The 22,363-nt window shown below is 41.4% G+C and overlaps 1 protein-coding gene across 6 annotated transcripts in view; it reads left to right on the forward strand.

Annotated features, from left to right (window-relative positions):
* The first annotated feature begins 409 nt into the window (after positions 1 to 409).
* LOC140077722 (synaptotagmin-like protein 2) overlaps positions 410 to 22,363 on the forward strand; it is a 50,330-nt gene continuing 28,376 nt past the window's right edge. Inside the window, exons 1-2 of one of the 6 annotated variants that reach the window (XM_072125131.1) lie at positions 410 to 583; positions 6,604 to 6,712. The gene's annotated coding sequence lies outside the window, so the exon portion shown is untranslated. Of the gene's footprint in view, positions 651 to 6,603; positions 6,713 to 9,370; positions 9,440 to 22,038; positions 22,278 to 22,363 lie in introns of those variants that run through there. The other 5 variants (XM_072125130.1, XM_072125129.1, XM_072125135.1 and 2 more) reach the window with 5 other exon arrangements.

Genomic DNA, 22,363 nt, shown 5'->3' on the forward strand with positions numbered 1-22,363 from the left:
CCAAGCCCACAAGAAGGCGGCACAAATGCGTTTTTTTACCAATTTCACTGCATTTGGAATTTTTTTCCCGCTTCCTAGTACACGGCATGGAATATTCAATACCATCTCTATGAAGTGCAATTTGTTACGCAGAAAATAAGCCGTTACACAGCTCTGTACATGGAAAAATAAAAAAGTTATGGATTTTTGATCATGGGGAGTAAAAAATGAAAATGAAAAAACAAAAAAGGGCCAGGTCCTGAAAGGGTTAAAACATGTCTTATTTTGTTTCTAAGCTCAGTGGAAAATGATGAAAATGTTTCCTTTTCACAAAGGGTTAACTCTCCTTTTTGTGTGACACGAATACATTTCCCTATGACAATGCACCCGGCTCTGAGGTGACATAACCAGTCTGTCAGGCTGCGCTGGAGGTTTCCTCAGAGATCCAGTCTCCGGGATTTCCTCAGCCACAGCCTCCAGATCCGGGAACTCCAGGCCGGGTGTGGCGCCGCAGTGTCAGCGCTGATTGTTTCCTGCTCCCTCACTAGCCGTGCACCTGCCGCCAAGAGGCAGCTACAACACCGAGCTCTGACACCCCTGAACTGTAAGTGGTCTATTCTGCATTGTACATATTATACACTTCATAGGACTGTACTACTTTAGTATCGGAGGTGAGTTTAAGACATTGTCTCTTATCCTTATCATGTATGTATATTTTAATTAGCTTTTAGAAGATGATTGAATGGAAGAAACATGAATAAGAAGTGAATTTCAGTTTTTCTCACACTTTTTCCTCCCTTTCCCTATGTATGAATTTAGGTAGGGAACATGTGCTCAGTGAGACTGTTTACTTATATGTGAATTATTATTTTTTGTAAAAATTTCACAAAACCTTGTTAGCATGTCAGGTGACATGATTGACTTGTCACAACTATAAGAATTACTTATAGCAAGTGGTAACTATGTGGCTTCCAGGATTTCCAGTGCAGATTAGTGATGTGGTTGCTATGAACAGAAGTTTTAATTTGCGCCACTTTCTATTAACCCCCCCCCCCCATTATCATAAATAAATTAACACTTAAAATGGATATTTTTTCCGCACACAATGTTATCATCTTATGTGTCGCGTCACCAGGGAGAAGGAGAGTCACACATGTAACTGCAGGTGCTTTACTATCCCTTAAGGGCAATGTTCCTGTACTATAAGAGGTGACTATAGAATCAGGAAGTAAGTCGCTTTTATTGTTCTGTAGTTCGCACCTGTCACATACACTACCAAGTGTCCTGTGTCCTGCCCAGCACCTCGCAGTTTTATTAATGCCATTAATTTGCAATGCAATGAAAAGTAAGTTATATCGTTCCACTATATCTATCAAAGCTGCAAACACTTTCCCAACATTAACAGCGCATCTGTTACATCTTAGGCCCCTTTCACACTTGCGTTGCAGATCACGTCAGAGTCTGATCAGGGTGCGATCAGGGTTTGGTCAGTGAAAAGCTGACATTTTGCAACAGAGGGGCGGGACTTGGGCCTATCGCATATGCATTTCCCGGGAAACACATGCGATTGATAACCCGATCGCATGTGTTTCTCTGGAAACCTATATGCGATCGTCCCGATTCCCGACCCCTGTGCGCTAACACGACACTAGCTGAACGTGTGAACGCGCCTAACACTTCATGTTAGTTGTAAAATTTACCGTATATACTCGTGTATAAGCCGAGTTTTTCAGCACAAAAAATGTGCTGAAAAACGTCCCCTCGGCTTATACATGAGTCAATACTTTAAAAAAATAATTAAAAATGGACTAAAAAAAAAAAAAAAATTATTTACTCACCCTCCGGTGGCCCCGATGCGCAGCGCTGCTCCACCGATGTCATCGCGGCTCGTCTTCAGACTTCCTGGCTCCTCTTCTTGCTTCCGCGCCGTCTTCTGTCTTCTTTAACATCTTGCTGGGCGCCGCCATTGTTCTTCTCCTGTGCGGCGCCTAGTATGACGTCAGCAGCGGCACGTCATACTAGGTGCCGCACGGGAGAGAACAGTTGCGGCGCCCAACGCGATGTTAAAGAAGACAGAAGACGGCGCAGAAGCAAGAAGAGGAGCCGGGAAGCCAGAAGAGACGCGATGACATCGGGGGAGCAGCGCTGCGCATCGGGGCCACCGGAGGGTGAGTAAATACGTTTTTTTTTTCTAATTCTGGGCTGACTGTATACTAGTGGGGGGACGCTGTATACTACTGGGGGGCAGGCTGGGGTGGCTGTATACTACAGGGGGCACACTGTATACAACTGGGGGCACACTGTATACAACTGGGGGCAGGCTGGGGTGGCTGTATACTACAGGGGGCACACTGTATACAACTGGGGGCAGGCTGGGTGGCTGTATACTACTGGGGGGCAGGCTGGGGTGGCTGTATACTACTGGGGGGCATGCTGTATACTACTGGGGGGCATGCTGTATACTACTGGGGAGCAGGCTGTATACTACTGGGGGGCAGGCTGTATACTACTGGGGGCTGGCTGGGCAGTGCTGTATACTACTGGGGGCTGGCTGGGCAGTGCTGTATACTACTGGGGGCTGGCTGGGCAGTGCTGTATACTACTGGGGGCAAGCTGTATATTATAGGGGGCTGGCTGGCTATATACTTGGCTGGGTCTGTGACCAATGCATTTCCCACCCTCGGCTTATACTCGAGTCAATAGGTTTTCCCAGTTTTTGGTTGTAAAATTAGGGGTCTCGGCTTATACTCGGGTCGGCTTATACTCGAGTATATACGGCAAGTGATACGTTTTGCGTTTCGTTTTGAAAAAAAAGTGAAAATTTTGCAAAAGTTTGTAAAAATTCTTCATTTTCCAAGTTTGAAATGTTCTGCTTTCCAGACAGGAAGTAAAACTACCCAAAAAGCTTGATAATTACCATTTACGGAATGTCTGCTTTATGTTGAGATGATATTTTATGCCTCCTCTCATTTTTCTAGGATGTTATGAGGTGCAGAACTTTAGGTGTGATTTTTCTCATTTTCATGAAAATTGCCAAAACATTTTGAGCGACAACTCAGCTTCCAAGTGACTAAATAACAGTAAAACCCCATAAATTATAATTGTAAAAAGTTCACCCCTCAATGTATGTAAAACAACTTCTATTAAATTCTATAAACCCTTTAAGTGTTTCACATGGGCTAAAACAATATGGACCTGCGATTTAGAAACTTTAGATTTTTTTTGGAAAATACATTTAGGCCAAAACTGATGGTTTGATAATAGCTATATCTTATTCATGAGATTTTATTAACTATTTCAAGGGGGGCACAAACAAAATCATCAATATTTATTTAGGATTTTTAGCATTTTTTGCTCCCCGTAATGTAAAAATAATATTATATCTTTATTCTCTGGTTCACTACGATTGCGGTGATACCTCCATTTATATAGTTTTTCTGAACTTTGCTCAATTTTACTGAGCAAAACCAATATTGGAGAAATTGCAGAGAAAAGTGCCAACTTTTCAGGGCCATAACTTTTGTATTATTCTGTTTTCTGATCTGGTTGAGGGCTTATTTTTTGCGAAAAGAGTTGTTCTTTTCAGTCGTATTATATTGGGGTATGTAACTTTTTTTAAATCACTTTTTAGAACATTTTTTGTGATGGTATTTGATGGAAAATTGTATATGGGAAGTTTTTCGTGTTTTTTTTTTTTTTACGTTGTTCACCGAGCGGGTTCAATATTGATTTAGATTTATTGTACAGATTAATACGGAAGTGGTAAAACCAGATATAAGTTTTTTTTTCTGTTTTATATACTTTATTTGCATTTTGTGTGTAACTGGGGAGATTATGGGACTTTTATTTTATTTATTTAATCATATTATAAAATATTTTCACTTTTTTTTTATATTTTCTACTTCTTGGCTTGAACAAGCGTTCATCCGATCGCTTGTTCAAGCCTTTACACTGCAATACACTTGTATGCTCAGTTACATACATCCGGGTCCTGCCAGGAGGCGGAACCTGGCGGGGAGAGGAGCCGATGGCCTCGGGACACTCGCTGGACCCGGGGCGGAGGCAGGAGGGATCGGATCCCCCGGTAAGCACACCAGGGGGGTCCGATCCACTGTGGACATACTTACACGCTGCGGTAATGCTTGACCGCGGCGTGTAAGGGGTTAAGCACCCGTGATCTGAGTTTTTCCGATCCCAGGTGTTTGTGCTGGGTCTGGGCTGTCATATCACAGCCCGACACCGGCACTGTACTGACCCGATGTCCCTAAATCTTCTTCTGATGCGCCGCCGTAGAAAGGCGTCGCGTCAGAAGAAGTATCCTTAACCCCTTAACGCTCTGCGCCGTAGCTCTACGGCGCAGAGGTATAAGGGAAGTATGAAGAGGGCTCACGGGCTGAGTCCTCTTCATACAGAGGTGGGGGTTTTTGCATTTTGCACAAAACCCCCACCGCTAATAACCGCGGTCGGTGCTTGCACCGATCGCGGCTATTAACCCTCTAAACGCCGCCCGCAAAGTCGCGGGCGGCGTTTAAAAGACGGCGGCGCGCGGGCGCCGCCATCTTTTTTTCGATCGCCACGCCCCCGAACGTCATCGGGGGGCGGCGATCGGTTACCATGGTAGCCTCGGGTCTTCTCTTGACACGAGGCTACATGGTTTATGCAGGTTCGTTACAATGAGCCAGTGGCTCATTGTAATGTAAGACCTGCAAAAACGCCTTATATTGCAATACTGTAGTATTGCAGTATATGGTAGGAGCGATCTGATCATCTAGGGTTATTGTACCCTAGATGGTCTAAAAAATAGTGAAAAAAAAAAGAAAAAAAAAAGTTTAAAAAATAAAAAAAATTAATAAAATATTAAAAGTTCAAATCACCCCCCTTTCCCTAGAACGGATATAAAACATAACAAACAGTAAAAATCACAGACATATTAGGTATCGCCGCGTCCCTAAATGCCCGATCTATCAAAATATAAAAACGGTTACGGCCGGCGGTGACCTCCGAGGCGGGAAATGGCGCCCAAATGTCCGAAATGCGACTTTTACACCTTTTTACATAACATAAAAAATGAAATAAAAAATGATCAAAATGTCGCACAGACCTCAAAATGGTAGCAATGAAAACGTCGCCTCATTTCGCAAAAAATGACCCCTCACACATTTCCGTGCGCCAAAGTATGAAAAAGTTATTAGCGTCAGAAGATGGCAAAAAATTTTTTTTCTTTTTTGTACACATTCGTTTAATTTTTGAAAATGTATTAAAACACAATAAAACCTATATAAATTTGGTATCACCGCGATCGCACCGAACCAAAGAATAAAGTAGGCGTGTTATTTGGAGCGAAGAGTGAAAGTCGTAAAAACTGAGCCCACATTTGGAATTTTTTTTCAGCTTCGCAGTACACGGCATGTTAAAATAAATAACATTACGGGAAAGTAAAATTTGTTACGCACAAAATAAGCCCTCACACAGGTCTGTACACGGAAAAATGAAAAAGTTATGGATTTTTGAAGTTGGAGAGCGAGAAATGAGCCGGAAAACCCTCCGTCCTTAAGGGGTTAATGACCGCCGTAGAATCCCAATAGGGCGGACATTAAGGGGTTAAAGTTTTGTTTACAGAGGCCTAAGCACAACACTGATTGAGAACCAACTCGCATGGACCAGGCCTGTTGAACAGAACTTGGCTGTGTACAATGGCTCCTACAGAACCTTTGTCTCGTCTAGTGCATTTTATATTTGACACAGCGCCATGGGGTACTCCTTACATATGATCAGCTTCAGTAAAGGCATTTTGTACAAATGGAAAATATAGGCTGTCCCTGGCTGAATATAAACGCTGATTTACTATATTGGGGAAGAATTAGGTCAGGAAAAGACTCCACATTGTCTCCCCCTCTACAAATCTTACATGTGACAGGTCAGAATGCTCCAGCCCTAATCTCCATAGAGCTGGTGAATTTCTTCCAGTCTTGTAAAACTATAAAGGAACGGTTGTGCCCCCTGTATAGTGCTATAAATTAGGGTGGAATGTGTGAATTGATATTTTATGTAGTTCTTTTATAGGTTTTCATATATAGAGTAAGGTCGCTCCATTCTGTCCAGTTTATAGAATGTTAAAGTTACAGTTACAATAAAGTTTGTGTGTTTTGCCATGTAAATAATGAATACATTGTGTTTGGCTTATTGCTATAGTATATGTGCACAATGGGGCATTAGGAAGCACTTTTGCTTTAAGGAGCATTTTTTTAAATGGCTTTATCTTTCACTGACATCTTTTACATACCTTAAAGATTTAGCCTCACCCATGGCTTTCACTGCCCCTGTGTCCATTAAAAAAAAAGCTGTTGTGTCAGTGATGTGGAAAGAATGCACAGGCTTTGTCTTCCGGAGCGCTGTGGATTCACACTGTGTCATCTTTAAAATGTATTGTAGTAGGGATTCGGAAATAAAAGTTCCACATATGCAGGATGTACTATGCTCATATTTGAGCACTCTCGGCCTCTATTGTTCTAATACTGGAACTGCATTGATACCAGCCGATGACAAAGTTCCCTAAAAAATAATTGATTGAAAATTCAATGCAATAGTTCTTTCATTTGTGTTTTATTTCTTCTTTGGTTTCAGTGGAAAATACTGGAAGTCATACATAGTGAATATACGATGCCTGGGCCCAACAACTTAGGAAACCTATTTTCCTATCTTTAGGATAGAGAAATAATATCAAATGGCAAAGGTACCCATTACATTCTGATATTTACTTATCATAAGGATAAATTATAAAAGAATTGTCATGGAATACCCATACAAGGTAATGTTGCAGAGGATGGAAGCATTTTTTGTGACCCCATCATTAATTATATTATGAAGCACCACAGTTCCCAACTTTCGTGGCCGAGACAGAGAGACAAAAGATGCAGCGTGCAATGTGGAATCTCCTGTATTTTGCTCCACCCCTTTCTCCACTCCCCAAACACAGTATACTTTCCGCCTCAGTCCCCCTCACGTTGCATTGATATTGTGCCTCTAGCCCACCATTTAAAAGTGCACTCTTATTGTGCCCCAGCAGCTCCCCCTCATATTGTACCCTAAAGAAGTTCCCCCTATTATTTTGCCCCTCCAGCAGTGCCCCCTCTTATTTTGCCTCCCCCAGCATCTCCCCCTCTTATTGTTCCCCACCCAGCAGCTTCTTCTCTTATTGTGCTCCCAAAGTAAAATAATAAACGCATATACTCGCCTTTCCCCATTCCCGCACAGCAGTTCTTCTCTCCTCTCCTCTGCTCCTGCTGTATGTAGCACTGAAGCCGACATGCAGATGGAATCATCACTTTGCGCCTGTCAGTTACTACAGCTGAAGCAGAGGCACAAGGAGACTACAGAGAGCTTCTGGTTATCTGCATTATCACTGTAATCAGCTCTGTCGTCTGGAGAATGCTGGCAGAGTTGATGTCCTGGCACATAGCTCCTGCCGGGAAACCAGGACTGTCCGAAATGTTGGGAGATAAGGTGTCCCCTGCTTTACGTTTTTGCCATTATTCCTTTGTTGTGGTATTGCAGTATTACACCTATAATGGGACATAACAGCTGCTTGTGACATCACTGTAAGTATTTTTTCTATGCTGTGATGTCATAGTGTAGATGACCTTCCTGTGTTATGTTATCATGGTGTACTATATCACTGCACTGTATAATTTATGTGCTTTACAAACTAAATTATCCCTGGACTGTGAAACAACTGTTTATGAACTGTCCACTGTGACATTACTGCATATGTCCCGTACTTACCATGTACTGTGCTTATTAGCTTCATACTTTGATATGACTGTTTTTTTATTCCCGTGCCTTGACATCACTGTGTACATTATTCTGGTACTGTGACATAATTGTGTGTGTTATCCCTGTAGTTTGACATCTCTATGTGCATAAGGGAGATCAACATAATCATAAACTTTTATGAACTTGCTACTTAAAATTGGCCACAGTGGAGTGGGTGCCCCTTTCATAAATGGGATTCTCTACTAGCAAAATGATACAGATTTGGGCGTGAGACTACCCATGCAACATACCAGTATCCTATTAGATCATAAAGACAGGGACTGTCTTCATGAGAGAGAACACAATACATTTCCAGCAGGTTCTTTCATACAATTTTTGTAGCAATGTTGCATTTGTCATCCAATGACTTTGTAGAGCATGCTCTATCTTTCGGCGTGTGTGTGGCCGTGCAGCGCTATTCTCTATGGAGGAAGGTGGGGTCACCTCCTACTCCTCTCCAGCACACGGCGGTATGCACAGCGAGCATACCGCTGTGTGAATGTACCCTGAAGCGTACCCCATTATAATATGACTGATAGCATCTGGCTTATTGGGGAGACCATGGAAATCATATTTGGCTTGAATTCTTGCTTATTAATTCACATACATGGTGGAAATTCGTATAGCTGATCAATGAGGAATTAATTAATGTACTGTAGGACAATTTGAAAAAAAAATTTGCATCACTTCCCTAGTGTAATTTTGAAATATTGTTGGGAAATGTATCCATATATTTTAATCGCCAATTCTTATTTAAAAAAATATCTTTTTTTAAAAAATACTGAAAATCTCATTTAAGAAACAAGTTTGCCACGATTAAATGTTTTGCTGAAAATAATGGTAAACATAAGGGGCGGAGAGCATTTGCGATACTTTTGTTAAAATAAATATAGATGAAGGGATTCAACTAGTTAAACTGCTATTTCGTGTCTGAGCCCTATTACAGAGCAGTTGTATTTTTTTTTTTTTTAGGGATGTAGCTAGGTTCATAGATGACCTGTGTTTTATAAATTTACATTTGTAATACGGTACTAGTATTATCTTGGTCATATACTGCAAGCAAAACTCTGCAGCTAGATTAATAAAAAAGCATGTTCATTTATCCGTTTGTCTAAAAATCTTTTCATGGAGAGGCATTTGAAAGCAAAACATAGTGCTTTTTGCTTAAAAAGGCCCTGTGTGAGGAATATATCAAAATATTTGTTACTACAAAAGATGAATTAACACCATGTGGACTGGAGTTGCTTACATTGAATTATCCTGCGGTTGGGTGGACGCCACACAAAAAAAGAATGGATTTTCTTGGTTGGTACCTGAGGCTCAGTCTTATATGTACAGTAGCAAGAACTTATTGGCTTTAGTACAAAATGGACAGAGGCATTTACAGTTTCCAGAAGACCATCCCTTTGAGAAGAACTCCACCCTAAAAGATGGATTTCTCATTATACTCTATAAAATCTGGCTTCCTATTTGCAGTCAACCCTTCAAAAGACTATTTTTCTGTGCAAAATTGGAAAATGTGCTCATAGAAGTTTTACTAATATATATTACAGGCGATCCCTGACTTAAGGTCGGACCTCTCTGCTCCCTCTGACCTCTGGTGAAGTTCTCTGGATGTTCCTTTAGCCCCAGGCTGCAAAAATAAGATGTAAGGTGTCTGTAATGAAGCTTTATTGATAAACCTTGTTCCCATTACAGCATAAAATTTTGAAATTTAGTCGCTGGGAGTAAAAAATTTTTTGCTTGGAGCTACAATTATAAAATATACCTATTTCGACTTGCATACAATTTCGACTTAAGTAACCCGGGGACAAATACATTGGCATTCACCGGGTTACTTAAGTGGAAATTGTATGCAAGTCGGAATATATATAGATGGATATATATGCATATATACATCACACAGACACACACTGTGGCTGTATTTTTTTCAATTGTCAAGATATTTTGTAAGTATTACTTCTTATTTTATTTTCTGGAATTTTGAAAACCTTTTAGTTATTGACCCTAGGTGATATCAAGTAATGTAATAACTAAACAATGTAGAAGCAAACCTGCAGAGCTCACATATAGGCGGGTACTGATCTCCTGAGTCATGCATGCGATTAATCATGGGAATGCACCAATAATTTTGCGTAACCTGAGTGACGTATTTTGTATTATGATGAAGGTGACACCTTGTTTACATAGCTGAATCAGTGTTACATTTCTCTTACAGGAATTTCAGGAAAAATAATATGTTTGTTTGTATGAGCTCGGGATTGAGGTGTGCAATGAAAAATGCTCAATAGTCATGGGGACATTGTCAGTGATGAGGAATTTCTTTGTGGCTGTAAATAACACTTTAGCATATTTACCCCGTATATACTTGTGTACAAGCCGAGTTCGTTGTGGCTTCCGATCCCCGTCGCGGCTCCCGGCGGCTTCTTCTCTCTTCTATTTTCTCTCTTCTCTAGCCGGCAGAGTCACACTCTTGCGATCTGCCGTCCGTCTTACACTATGATGTCGTAGAGAAAGAGAGAAGGAGCTGCGACGAGGATCGGGAGCCGCGACGAACATCAGGGACACCGGAGGGTGAGTATTAATTTTATTTTTTTTTCTGTTTGGCAAACTGCGGGGGGCTGGCTGTATGCCGCACGGGGGGCTGGCTGTATGCATCACGGGCCAGGCTGGCTCACTACACCCTCGGCTTATACTCGAGTCAATAGGTTTTCACAGTTTTCTGTGGTAACATTAGGGTTCTCGGCTTATACTCGAGTATATACAGTATTTTATTATTGTGGAGGAGGTATACAGCCTTACTGCTGTATTTATTTATACTTTGTAAATTGTCTAAGGAGATTTGGGTTTTAAACTTAATATACTATTTCCATATTTCTATATCCATGATGTGCTTCATACAGTCCATGCAAACTGACTGCATTATGGTTATTCTCTATATATTGTCAGAAAGCCAAACTTTATAAATTCGTATTACTGCAGCATTTTTATAGTTCTTTGTTTGTAACCATCCTTCCCCATTCTGTGTGATTCTTCCCAAATGGCCCCAAAACTATGTTTCCAAGAAAATAACCTTTAAAAAAAATAACATTTAGAGAACCTGTCCGGGCACTTTGGGACAATAAACCACAACAGAAAAATGCACTTACCGTATATTCACCTTAGACCACAGGTTTTCATGTTTGCACAGTCAGTCAGTGAACCCGGCATAATACACACCAGCTTCACATGTGCTGTGGGTCCGGCGCATGCGCAATGAAGTCGTGGTGTACTACACATAGGCACTCGGAGCACCAGAGGTGAATCTGATGCGCGTTATTGCACTTCTCTCTAGAAAAGTGTTGTTTTTGTTTAATATCCCCAAGATGATATGGGATATTTGAGAAACTAAACCATAGGTCCACAGGGAACAGTGGTCAGTTTAGTGTTCCAAATCTCTCTTCAAGAGTTAAGTTAATGTCCCAGGGCATCCAACAGCTCCTGCAAAGAAAATCCCTTTCAAAGGAGTATCCTCATCAAGTGGGCACCTCGGGGATAACCTTGTGTTGCATATTAAAAAGGAAGGCATGAAAGTTCTCGGACGCAGTACCCTTTGAATAGACATCCAGGTCTATGTTCCTGCTGCTTAGCCTACACATGCCAAATTCACCCCCAGTACCTATAACTCTATTGTCCTCTATTGTGTATAAAGATACATTTACCCTGTCTTGTTTACCAAAGGCTTAAGTTACACAAATTCCTTCAGGCTTATAAGGTTTTTAGCTCCTTTGCTCTAAGCAGTTAATCTTTTTATATAATTATAGCATAATTGAGACAATGTCCCCTGTGCCGTCCTGCTTAAGATTTCTCTGTATGACAGGGCTGGACAAATCCTGGGAGCCCGGATATAACCACCTAGACATGTTTGTTGTTGTTTTCTACTTATGACTGGCAAATATTGTATTGTAAGGCTACTAAAGGTTCACTCACAGTACAAAATTACATAATGGATCTGGGGCTTAAATTTAGCACCGTAATCTTTATTAAAGGAAATCTACCACCAGGATGAAGGATTGTAAACCAAGCATGCTTACATGCTGGGGTGTGCCCTTCTTATGCCCTTGTTTTTTCAAAACAAAGGCTTTACAAATTATGTTTTTTGTAAAACAAGGGAATAAGGAGCTAAAAAAAAGAGCAGATCCTGCCAGAGGCGACACATGCCTGCATCTAAGTGTGCTTGGTTTATCATCCTTTTCCTCGTGGTAAACTTCATTTTTGTGTAACGTACAGATTCCACGCAGGTTGAAAATGCAGACTTCTCTCACTGCATCAAAATTAATACAAGTCACATTGAATTTAACTTTCAATAGTGAAAGTTTGCAATCTACCTGCCGTAGAAATAAAACGCTGCGCAACCCGGAAACTCAATACATCAACTTGCCGTCTCATGATATATCGGACAGCGCTGAAAGGGCTACAACATTATCATAAGCCAGTGAACGCCACATAAAAATAACCGCCATTGAGTGCTAAACCCCATTTACTGTAATTGCTTGTGTTGTTATCTTGCTACAAATACTCTGTAAACACAGCCCTAGACCAGATGTTATTTACTGCGGACAGGTGAGAAGTAGAATAATACCAGAAATACTTTGGCTATTTGTTTGTTCCATATGCTTGGATTAATTATATTAAAAGTCCGACTTTCGTTGAAAAACAAAAGTCTTTTATAAACAAAAATCCATATGGAATGCCTGCGGTTTAGCTGTAAATTCAGCTAAGAGGATTTTTTCAGCACAATTTTGAAAGTTACAGAATTTCAGTCACAATGTTACTTTATCTAGGTTCTTTCGCCTTGAGAAATAGATTTGCCAAGATGTGTGTGTACATCCTGTCTGCACACACAGCAAATGGAAAGAGCTTAGAGGATGGAGTGCATGACTGACTTTGTGTTTTCTTTGGTTAGGTGTGCACTAGACAGCAGCAGTTTGTTAGAGGTGGATTCATTTACATTGGCTTTAACACTGCTCTAAATTGGTCTTGTGTGAAGGTTTGTCACTTCTTATTCAGTTCTCTGGTTCTCATAAGTTGAATCTGATTTTAAAAAACATATACCATATATACTCGAGTATAAGCTGACCCGAGTATAAGCTGTGGTCCCTAATTTTACCACCAAAAACTATTGAAAACCTATTGACTCGAGTATAAGCCGAGGGTGGGAAATGCATTGGTCAAAGCCTCCCAGTATATAGCCAGCCCCCAGTAGTATATAGCCAGCCAGCCCCCAGTTTGCCAAACACCTAAAAAAACTTACATACTCGCCCTCGGGCAGGCCCCATGCTCTGCATGGCTCCCTGATGCTCCTGTCCCTGCGGCTCCTATTCTTTCTTCCCTCTGCTGTAACAGCCGGGAGAGACGCATCAATGCGCTCTCTGTCAGCCGGTGCACACTATGACGTCATCAGTGGCGACACCGCCGCATCATAGTGGGCGCCGGCCAACGGAGAGTGAGGCCGTGCCTCTGTTGGATGTTACAGCAGAGGGAAGACAGAAGGGGCACCGGAGGTTTTTTGTGCTGAAAAACTCAGCTTATACACAAGTATATACAGTAATCAACGTATCCACTATTTTACATCAATATTTAAAAAAAAATGTTTGTTACAATACATTAGACCTTCAAGGGGGGTTTCCACTTTCAGCAAATAATTGATATTACTTGTGTAAATAAAAGTTCTACAATTTTCCAATATACAACGGTTTTCTACATCTCCGCTTGCTGTCATTTTATTGGAAGACTCATTTACTTCGTATGACCGAACACTGCTCCTTGGTTATGTGATGTCACACAGGTGCACATCTCTGATTATTCTCGGTGATATAACATGCACCTAGGTGACATCACATGGTCATGGACCAGTTTCTATCAACTGGAAGTAAACAATGAAGCTTCCTCTTGAATTACAGCAAGCAGAGATCTAGAAAACGGTTAGGAATTGTTTCAGAAAGTATATTGGAAAATTGTATAGCTTTTCATTAAATAATAAAAAAAAGCAATTATTTGCTGAAAGTGGACAACCTCTTTAAGTCTATTTGCTCACTAATCTGCAGCATAAACAGTAGCACTGTAATGTATGGGATTAATGAAAATCCCATACACACATTCTCCTACATGTCCAGATAACCTTAGCTGTGAATTGTCACTACACAAAAAATGGACTTTCAGATATGTTTTCTGTTACTGCCGGTATTGGCTGATTACTAGGGATCACTTACACTGATTTTGATTTGAAGCTTTTATGTTTATGCACAGTCGATTTGGGACCCTAAACCAACTTTAGGTGCTTATGGACCTATGGTTTAGGGTCCCAGATTGACCTGTATGACGACTGTGGTTTTGAAAAAATTAAAATAATAAACTTTTGTACTCGCCTAGTTGTGAGGGTGATGAGGTATATTGCACTCACATCTCCAGATGTAGCACTGGCGCCTCCTCACGTTGCCTTTCACTTGACGGACTGCGCAGGCGCCTAGTGGAATGAGGGGCAAGGGTTGATTTGGGAACTAAACCACCTATGATTTAGTTCCCCAAACGACCCCGAGACGGTCCCTTTAAACATTCACTTAGTTTACTCTGTATTTTTGTCAGGGGTTTCAAGAAGCATTTATAGCTGAAGCTTGGTGTACATATAAAATGTATTTTCTAACAAGAGACGTGCTACATGAGTGCCATGCCTGTGGCCACACTATTCCACGGTCTGCTACCCATGACCTTGAATGCCAGCGCAAGGGAACACTCGGCATGCCAGATGGCATGAAGTCCTACCAGACTTATCTGACATACAGTTTATGACAAGTAATGAAAAATACACAAAAACCTAACTGATAAGATGACTGCTCAATGATGACAAATGTCTACTTTCAGTATTCTCTTACTGCTAAAGGAAGGGGTTTGGATTCTTATATGTTGTAATTGCATTTATATTTACTGTATATACTCGAGTATAAGCCGACCCGAGTATAAGCCGAGGCCCCTAATTTTACCACAAAATGCTGGGAAAACCTATTGACTCGAGTATAAGCCGAGAGTGGGAAATGCATTGGTCACAGCCTCCCCAGTATATAGCCAGCCAGCCCCTGCTCCAGTGTATATAGCCAGCCAGCCCCTGCTCCAGTGTATATAGCCAGCCAGCCCCTGCCCCAGTGTATATAGCCAGCCAGACCCTGCCCCAGTGTATATAGCCAGCCAGACCCTGCCCCAGTGTATATAGCCAGCCAGACCCTGCCCCAGTGTATACAGCCTGCCAGACCCTGTCCCATTGTATACAGCCTGCCAGACCCTGCCCCATTGTATACAGCCTGCCAGACCCTGCCCCATTGTATATAGCCTGCCGCCGCTGCCGGACAGATCGCACAGAAGATATACAGGGGTCGCCGGAAAGGTGAGTTTAGATATATTTATTTTTTTTGACTCGAGTATAAGCCGAGTTTGGGTTTTTCAGCACATTTTTTGTGCTGAAAAACTAGGCTTATACTCGAGTATATAAGGTAATCCATTTGTCAATAAATCCCTGTAAATCACGAAAAATCAGTCTACTCTATATGGGGTCACATACAAAATCTGTTGCATGGAGACAGGATGTTTTAGCTAAGGTCACTTTATTTCCTGTCAGGTTGTTTGTATATAACCATATGTTGCGGCAGTGTATATCAGGTATAATCTATGTGGTTTTAGTAATAATTAGTATCTTCTATTACCCAGGACACTACGTGCACCCATATATAAATGCATAGATAAGAATGTAGAAAAAAAAGGATTGTCCTTGCAATTGTCAGGGTTCCCTTCTTCCAGATACAGAACATCATAATCAACATCTTGAAGAAAAACTGTGTGCTCGATGAAATATAGTGAGACAGATGGGTCCGAACCTCCTCTGTATGTGAATGGAAAGAAATCATCTTCCTGTTACAGCAGCTAAAAAAAATATTTATCTTTAGGCTACAGCTGAGTTTCTGGGATATATACCATCTGCTCAGCGCTCAGAGAAAATGTCACCGCATAAAGAGCAAGTTTATGAAAATGGAAATTGTTAAACTAGTTAATATAACTTATTAGAAAATTTACTGTCAGTAGCCCTTTGAACATTTTCCCTGAGTACTTTATTTTTTTTTTCTGAAAATGCTAAACATCTAAACATATCCTAATACTTAGACACATGACCTAAGACTAAGGAACCCATAAGTGTCCAAATGGACAGTATTTCTTGGTCAGAACTGGTACTGGGTGAAAATGCATACCTGGGAATACCACCCTAAGAAATGTAATCATCGCCTAGAGGTAAATTCATTGTTGAGCAACAACTAAGTACAAGCCCATTGTTATGATACAGGAAGCAGGGGTCCCGTCGCTTGAAGCGCCAGTGCCGGGCCGCATTGGCCTTCGGCTGTCGGGCAGGGGCCTCCATCCGTCCGGACAAGAAGCTCCTGCCCGTCACTGTATAGTGCTCGATGTGGCCGGAAACGGCCACTTGAACACTATTGTTGCAGATGGAGCGATGTGGCCGGAAGACAACCCCGGCGCACATCGCTCTTTGAACCTGGATGCGAGGCCGTGTGATGATCATCATACGACCCCGTACCCCTTCCTGTCCGGCAACAGCCAGAAGAAAGAAGATGCGGGAGCCACTGCCAGAGGTGAGTACAGGTTTTTTTGTTTTAAAATGACAGTAAAAAGATTGTGGTGGCTGGAGTCCTAATATATGAAATAAGGGCAGCATAGGAAATAATTAATTATGAGGTTCAGTCTAGTAATTAATGGGGGGGCAGCATATTCAATTAATGGAGAGGGGTCCCAGTGACTCAATTAATTGGGCCAATATATAAAATAGTTCACAAGGGGGTGCAGTTTACTAAATAATTAATTCATGGAGGGTCCAGTGTATTACGGATGCAGTCACATGTACCGCTATTTATTTTTAAATTTTAGTCCGACCCTCAAACGTTCTGGGTGGGACAGTGAATGGCACCCTATGTAAAAAGTTTGGGGACCCCTGGTTTAAACCCACCAATGACTATCCCCCAATGTGGCTGGAAGGATTCCTAGCCTAAAATAAATAGTGAAAATCTTCTGTGTGTGGCACATGTCTCAACTAGATACAATCTGTTAAAACATTGAGCACATCCTTATCAGTGCAGCATATGGCGGCACCTGTGTGCTGTCCTCAAAACACGGTGGCAAGGATATGCAACAACCCTGCCGATGTGCGGGCAGAGGAGTGTTTGCAAATAAGGCCCCCTATCTGTCTCTCCCCAGCAGGTGAGCCTGCACATCTCACCTTGGGGGTAAAACAGCAATTCAGAGGTAATTAGCAACGGTAGATCCTGCCTGTACAGGCAATGGTTAATAGGCTGAAAGTTGTAATCCAATTGTATTCCACCATGTACACTGGAGTGTGATTGGAGAGTGAGCTACCACCTGACCAGGTTAACAAAACCCCTGGACAGGGAGGGACTAGGTATGACCTCAGAAGTCAGTCAGTTCCAGAAAGAACTTAGAGCACAAGCTCTTACCTGAGAGCACCTCCTGTCACAGAGGTAATCCAGAATCTGTTCCGAAATCATTCTGGCTTGGTGCCTGCAGTTGTTCTAATAAAGAACCGTGACTTATTTTGCCTCTCCCTCCATATTTCTTGCACACACCACCTGCTGGAGACCTGCCAGGCTTTCGGACAGCCCTCCGGTCCCTGTACCAAGCACCGTGACATCAGTGTGCATAGGCCGCAACCGCCGGCCATTCCGGTATTCTGGACCCGGCTGCCTCTAGGCCCCAAGAAAAGGCAAGACCCCGGTGGGGGATGTTGCAGATACATTGAGTGTCACATCAGTTTTTTTGAATGGACTGACATGACAGATGCCACTTACAAACAGATCCAAAAAGGATGGCAAACAGATGTAAACTGGCTATGAAAAACGGGCATTAATGTAGTTTTTTTCTGGCCAATTGTATTGGTGCATTTGTGTACAGTTGCCTAATCCTAACACACATGGCAATGCTTTCAGTGCTCTTCTGGGCCTCGGGTATAGCATACGTTCGGCTGAAGAGATGGGGGGGGGGGGGGGGGAGAGTGAGATCAAGGAGATATGCTGCCAGGCTGTACGTTCAGTGAAGGATAGAGCAAGCACTTTCTTTTTTTCCGTTGACGGCGCAGTTTGTTAACACACACCATGCAATTCACTCATATGCCCTTCTGGTCTACGTTCATAAAGACAATCCCCGTGTCGTCATGACAAAACTGAACAATCAAGAAAAAAAAAACACAGGACAGGCTTGTGCAATATGGCGAATTATTGTAAAAACAAAGCCAATTTACACTGTGAAGAAAATGTCCTATCCATTATGTTGCTAGTAACATACACCACCTATTCACCTAATATGTATATCCATTTGCAGCTAAATCAGAGTTGTGTGGTTCTCTATACAATAAAGTGTCTTTTTGAGTTAAGCTCAGAAATTTGTAAATTACTTTTTTCCTTTTTTTTTTTTTTTACCTTGATAAGTGTTGAGTCAATAGCCTACACCTTTGAAACAAACAACATGAACTCAAATATTTAAAATACACAGACAGAGTATTAAAGGATTCTGTGTGAGCAGCTTGTGTGTGTGCAGTACAGGTTCAGGAAGTAAGAGCTCTCCTTATAGAGACTTTGCTAATTAAGGCCGCTTTGCAGGTGATTGTAGACAAGGGAAAGCATTGCCTCTTAGCTAACTTGTAAGGCAGCCCTTAAGGAGGAGCTCTTACTTCCCGCCCCTAGTCAAAAGCCTGTCATTCGGCAATAACAGAATTTCTGCATTGATATAAGAAAAGATCCAGTGCAAATCAGCAGCACATTGACCTGTTACCAAATTTAAAATGCTTGGCTTATCTCAATGTTCACGCAGAAACATTGTGTACCATGTGCAAAGTAATTTCATTGGTTACAAACAGGGTAGGACTTGGTTATGGTTATGGTTGGCTACCTGTGGTGGTGATCACCCTCATTGTGATGTTACAGTGAGATCTTGTGATGTCACAACGGTACATTGTGTTGTCATAATTGGGCATTGTGATGTTATGATGGGGCATTGTAATATAATGACGGTTCTGTTATATAGTTTCCCTTAAAGGAAACCTACCATTTAGAATGGTAGGGGTAAGCTGTAAGTACCGAGCACCAGCTCACCCTGAGCTGGTGCTCGGTACTTACAGCTTACCCCTGCCATTCTAAATGGTAGGTTTCCTTTAAATCCCTTCCTCACCCAACCCCTTCCCTTTCTTGGTTGAAATTGATGGACATGTTCTTTTTATTTTTCAACTGTTTAAACTATGATACTATGAATCTGATGTTATTATGGACCTTGTGATGTCAAGGGAATTGTTTATCCAGAGAATTGTTATAATCTTATTTTGATGCCATAGAAGAGCATTGTGATGTCAGAATGGTTATATTAATGTTATCATGTGGCATTGTCATGCAGTAAAGGGGTATTGTGATGTCACATAAGGGCACTGTGTTCTCTTAATTGCCATTGTGATGTAGTAAATGGGATTGTAATGCCAGGTAGCGAATTTCTACATGAATTTCTGCACAATATTATGCTGAAAATCTACTGTATTTACAGTGCGGATGTCGTCTGTGTTTTGTGTATTGTAATTGTTGTAAGAAGTACAACTTGATCAAATGAAATGGCATCAATATTTATCTGTTGGAAGCAATACATCTAACACATAAATAACTTTATTTATTACATAGGTGAGAAAAACAACACAATTATATTGCACAAAACCTTTATGAAACTACCCAAACAAATGTTCCTATTCCAGGACCTTTACCCTGGTAAAATAAGACACCATAAGGGAACCACAAAAAACTGCATTGACTGGATGTACATGACAACTAGTCATTCTTCAATTGCCCATAACTGATCAATCAGATTTAGGCTCCATTCACACATCTGTAAATAGCGGCTGTGAGCTAGCAACAAAAATGGCAGCTTGTTCATGGCTGCCATAGATCGGCATTATGCATGGAGGTGGAGCAGTGAGCACAAGGGGGAGGATTTAACAATGTGTCTCAGTTTTTGACAGTCTCTGAATTCTGGTGCAGCATTAGACTGTCAGTTCCTACTTTAGACCTACTTTTAGTTAGTCTACACTGCGCGCCAAAATATTGGGCAAACAGCTGATTTTCTCCAAGCCACGACCCTTTCTAACATGGTCACATGCATTTTTCTGAAGGCCATGTCCCCTTTAGACGGACAAGTGCAAAAAAAAAGTCTTAACAAATGTGATGCAAGGCATTTAAAACATTCTGGTGCAAAACCACTAGAATTGTGGTGCAAATACATTCATAAATTCCCCACACTGTCTGGGTAGTGTGGCTACGCTGCAAAAGATTGTGTTTGGGCCCATTGGGGGTTATTTATCAGGACTTCTATGCCACAAAAGAAGCATAGAAGCCCTAAAATCATCCCAAATTGTAGAATATTTCTAGTATTTGCAATTATTTTCCCCTTTTTACCTACTCCACGCCAGGGGACTGGTCTAGCGCAGGGCATTCCTGTCCCAGCACAGGCCCATTAGCTGAAGCCAGCGACTTTTCACACACGAAACGTCAGGGGCCGTGCTTAAGATGACCTAGCGTAGAAATAAAGTGCTGCACAGCCACCTGCCAGATACATCAAGAGATTCTATCCCTCTGACTGTACAAATTAAAGTGGATGGGACTTGCATTATGAAGAAATACGATGCAACGTCTTTCAGCAGGACTGCAGGGCTGCTAATGTAACAATTCTCACAGTCGCATCAGTTTGTGTGCAGTTAGGAATCTTGTTGATAGACAAGTTACAGATTGTTACATAGGTGAATCCAAGCTGGAGAAAGAATGAAAACATAAGGCAGGGTTTTACTTTTACCCTCACACAACATACATAACTGTTCAGAGGATGATAGAAACACTACCCTCATATATAGCAGAGAATGTTTTTTGGATATACTTAGATATACATAAAGTATAGCAGAGCTTAAACAAAAAAAATAGTTTTCTCCCCCAGTCTCGTATCTCAAGATCATAGACAAGACACATGAGCTTATTGATCCCTTCCCAGACTCCAAAGTGAATTTATTTAGTCTAAACTGAATAATTACCTAAAGTAAATATGGATAGTGAGTGAATAAGAGGCATGTGGTGGTCCATGAAAGCAGACACTTTGGGGGGATTTATAATTATTAGTTCTAGATGTATTAGCAGTGTTTTGCACTGTGATTATTAATTGTTGTGCGCCATAAGATTAACAAATGAATGTAAGAAATGACACTCCTTATTCCATGCTTTTTATTGGTCTTATTATGCGTCAAAAAAAGTTCCGGGAACCTAGAAGTGCTGGAAAAGTGCTCAAAAGCTACGCCCCCATTAATTAAGCGACAAATAAAGGAGCTAAATTGAAGTGCAGCCATAAAAAACTATCGCCAAAAAACTGGTGCACAGCTAATAATAAATGACCCCCCTACAGTTTTTTGTATTAATGTCTCACTGTTGGTAGTTAGGCCCATATTCCGATCCAATGCATTTTATTCACCCAGTACATCTATGAGTAAAATGTTTCGCCCTTCTCTACGTGAACATTTTTCAAATATAAGATAAAGCACGATCATCAGCGCAGTTATTTGTGGACAAATCTCTGGGGAACACAACAATTATTCTCCAACCAGGCTGAAATGGCTGATAACTGGGAACAATAGATTATATTCATCTGCACAACAAATGTAGATAAGACTTTGTTTCAAGGAGGGTAACAAAGTAGCTGTCTCTGGACAATAGAAAGCTGTAAACGGATAACAATAAGCACCGATGTTTTAATGTATGTTGTGAAGTGTTGCTGTGCGGTAATGGTGCTATTTTTGTAACCTTTTCAATGCCAGACTTCAAAAACAGCCATCACTGGTCCCTTTCCAGCAATTGTTCACTAGAGCTTTAAGGAAATCGGGCTGGCTTAGGTCGCCTAGTTTAGAAACCTGTATTATCACACTGACTGTCATCATAGTGTGTTTTGTCACAGTGTATTTCTGGCTGTGCCCACAGGCTATGATGAGTAAAAGGCTAACTGGAATAATTGGTGAGCAGGATGGTAAAGGAAAGTGGTAGGACAGGTAGACACTCCCATCTGAAGTTTATTATTGCTCTGCAGATCTGAGCCGCAAAGAACATATGGACTGGTAACGTGTCCCTTCTGACTTCCCAAGTCTTGCCAGAGATAATTTTTCAACAAAAGCTCCAGTTGACCTTGGAATTTGAGAAATGACCTCTGCTTTGTTCTATCTGTAGGCTCTGTGCTCCGTGTTTGCATAGTCATTTTTTTTCTAAAACAACACGTCCTGCTCATTCAGTGTTTGCTTTTCCCGTGCCCTTACTTTAAAAAGCTGATATCACCACATGCAGTTACCTTCGCAGACCAGCGCCATTGGAATAAACAGGGTACTGCAACTTTTTTTGGAACGTGCACCAACTAGTAAATATCCACCCCCATAGTTCACAATCGCTCGCCATATGTTGTGTGGATC

The sequence above is a fragment of the Engystomops pustulosus genome, chromosome 9, assembly GCF_040894005.1.
Source record: "Engystomops pustulosus chromosome 9, aEngPut4.maternal, whole genome shotgun sequence".
Lineage (NCBI taxonomy): Eukaryota > Metazoa > Chordata > Amphibia > Anura > Leptodactylidae > Engystomops > Engystomops pustulosus.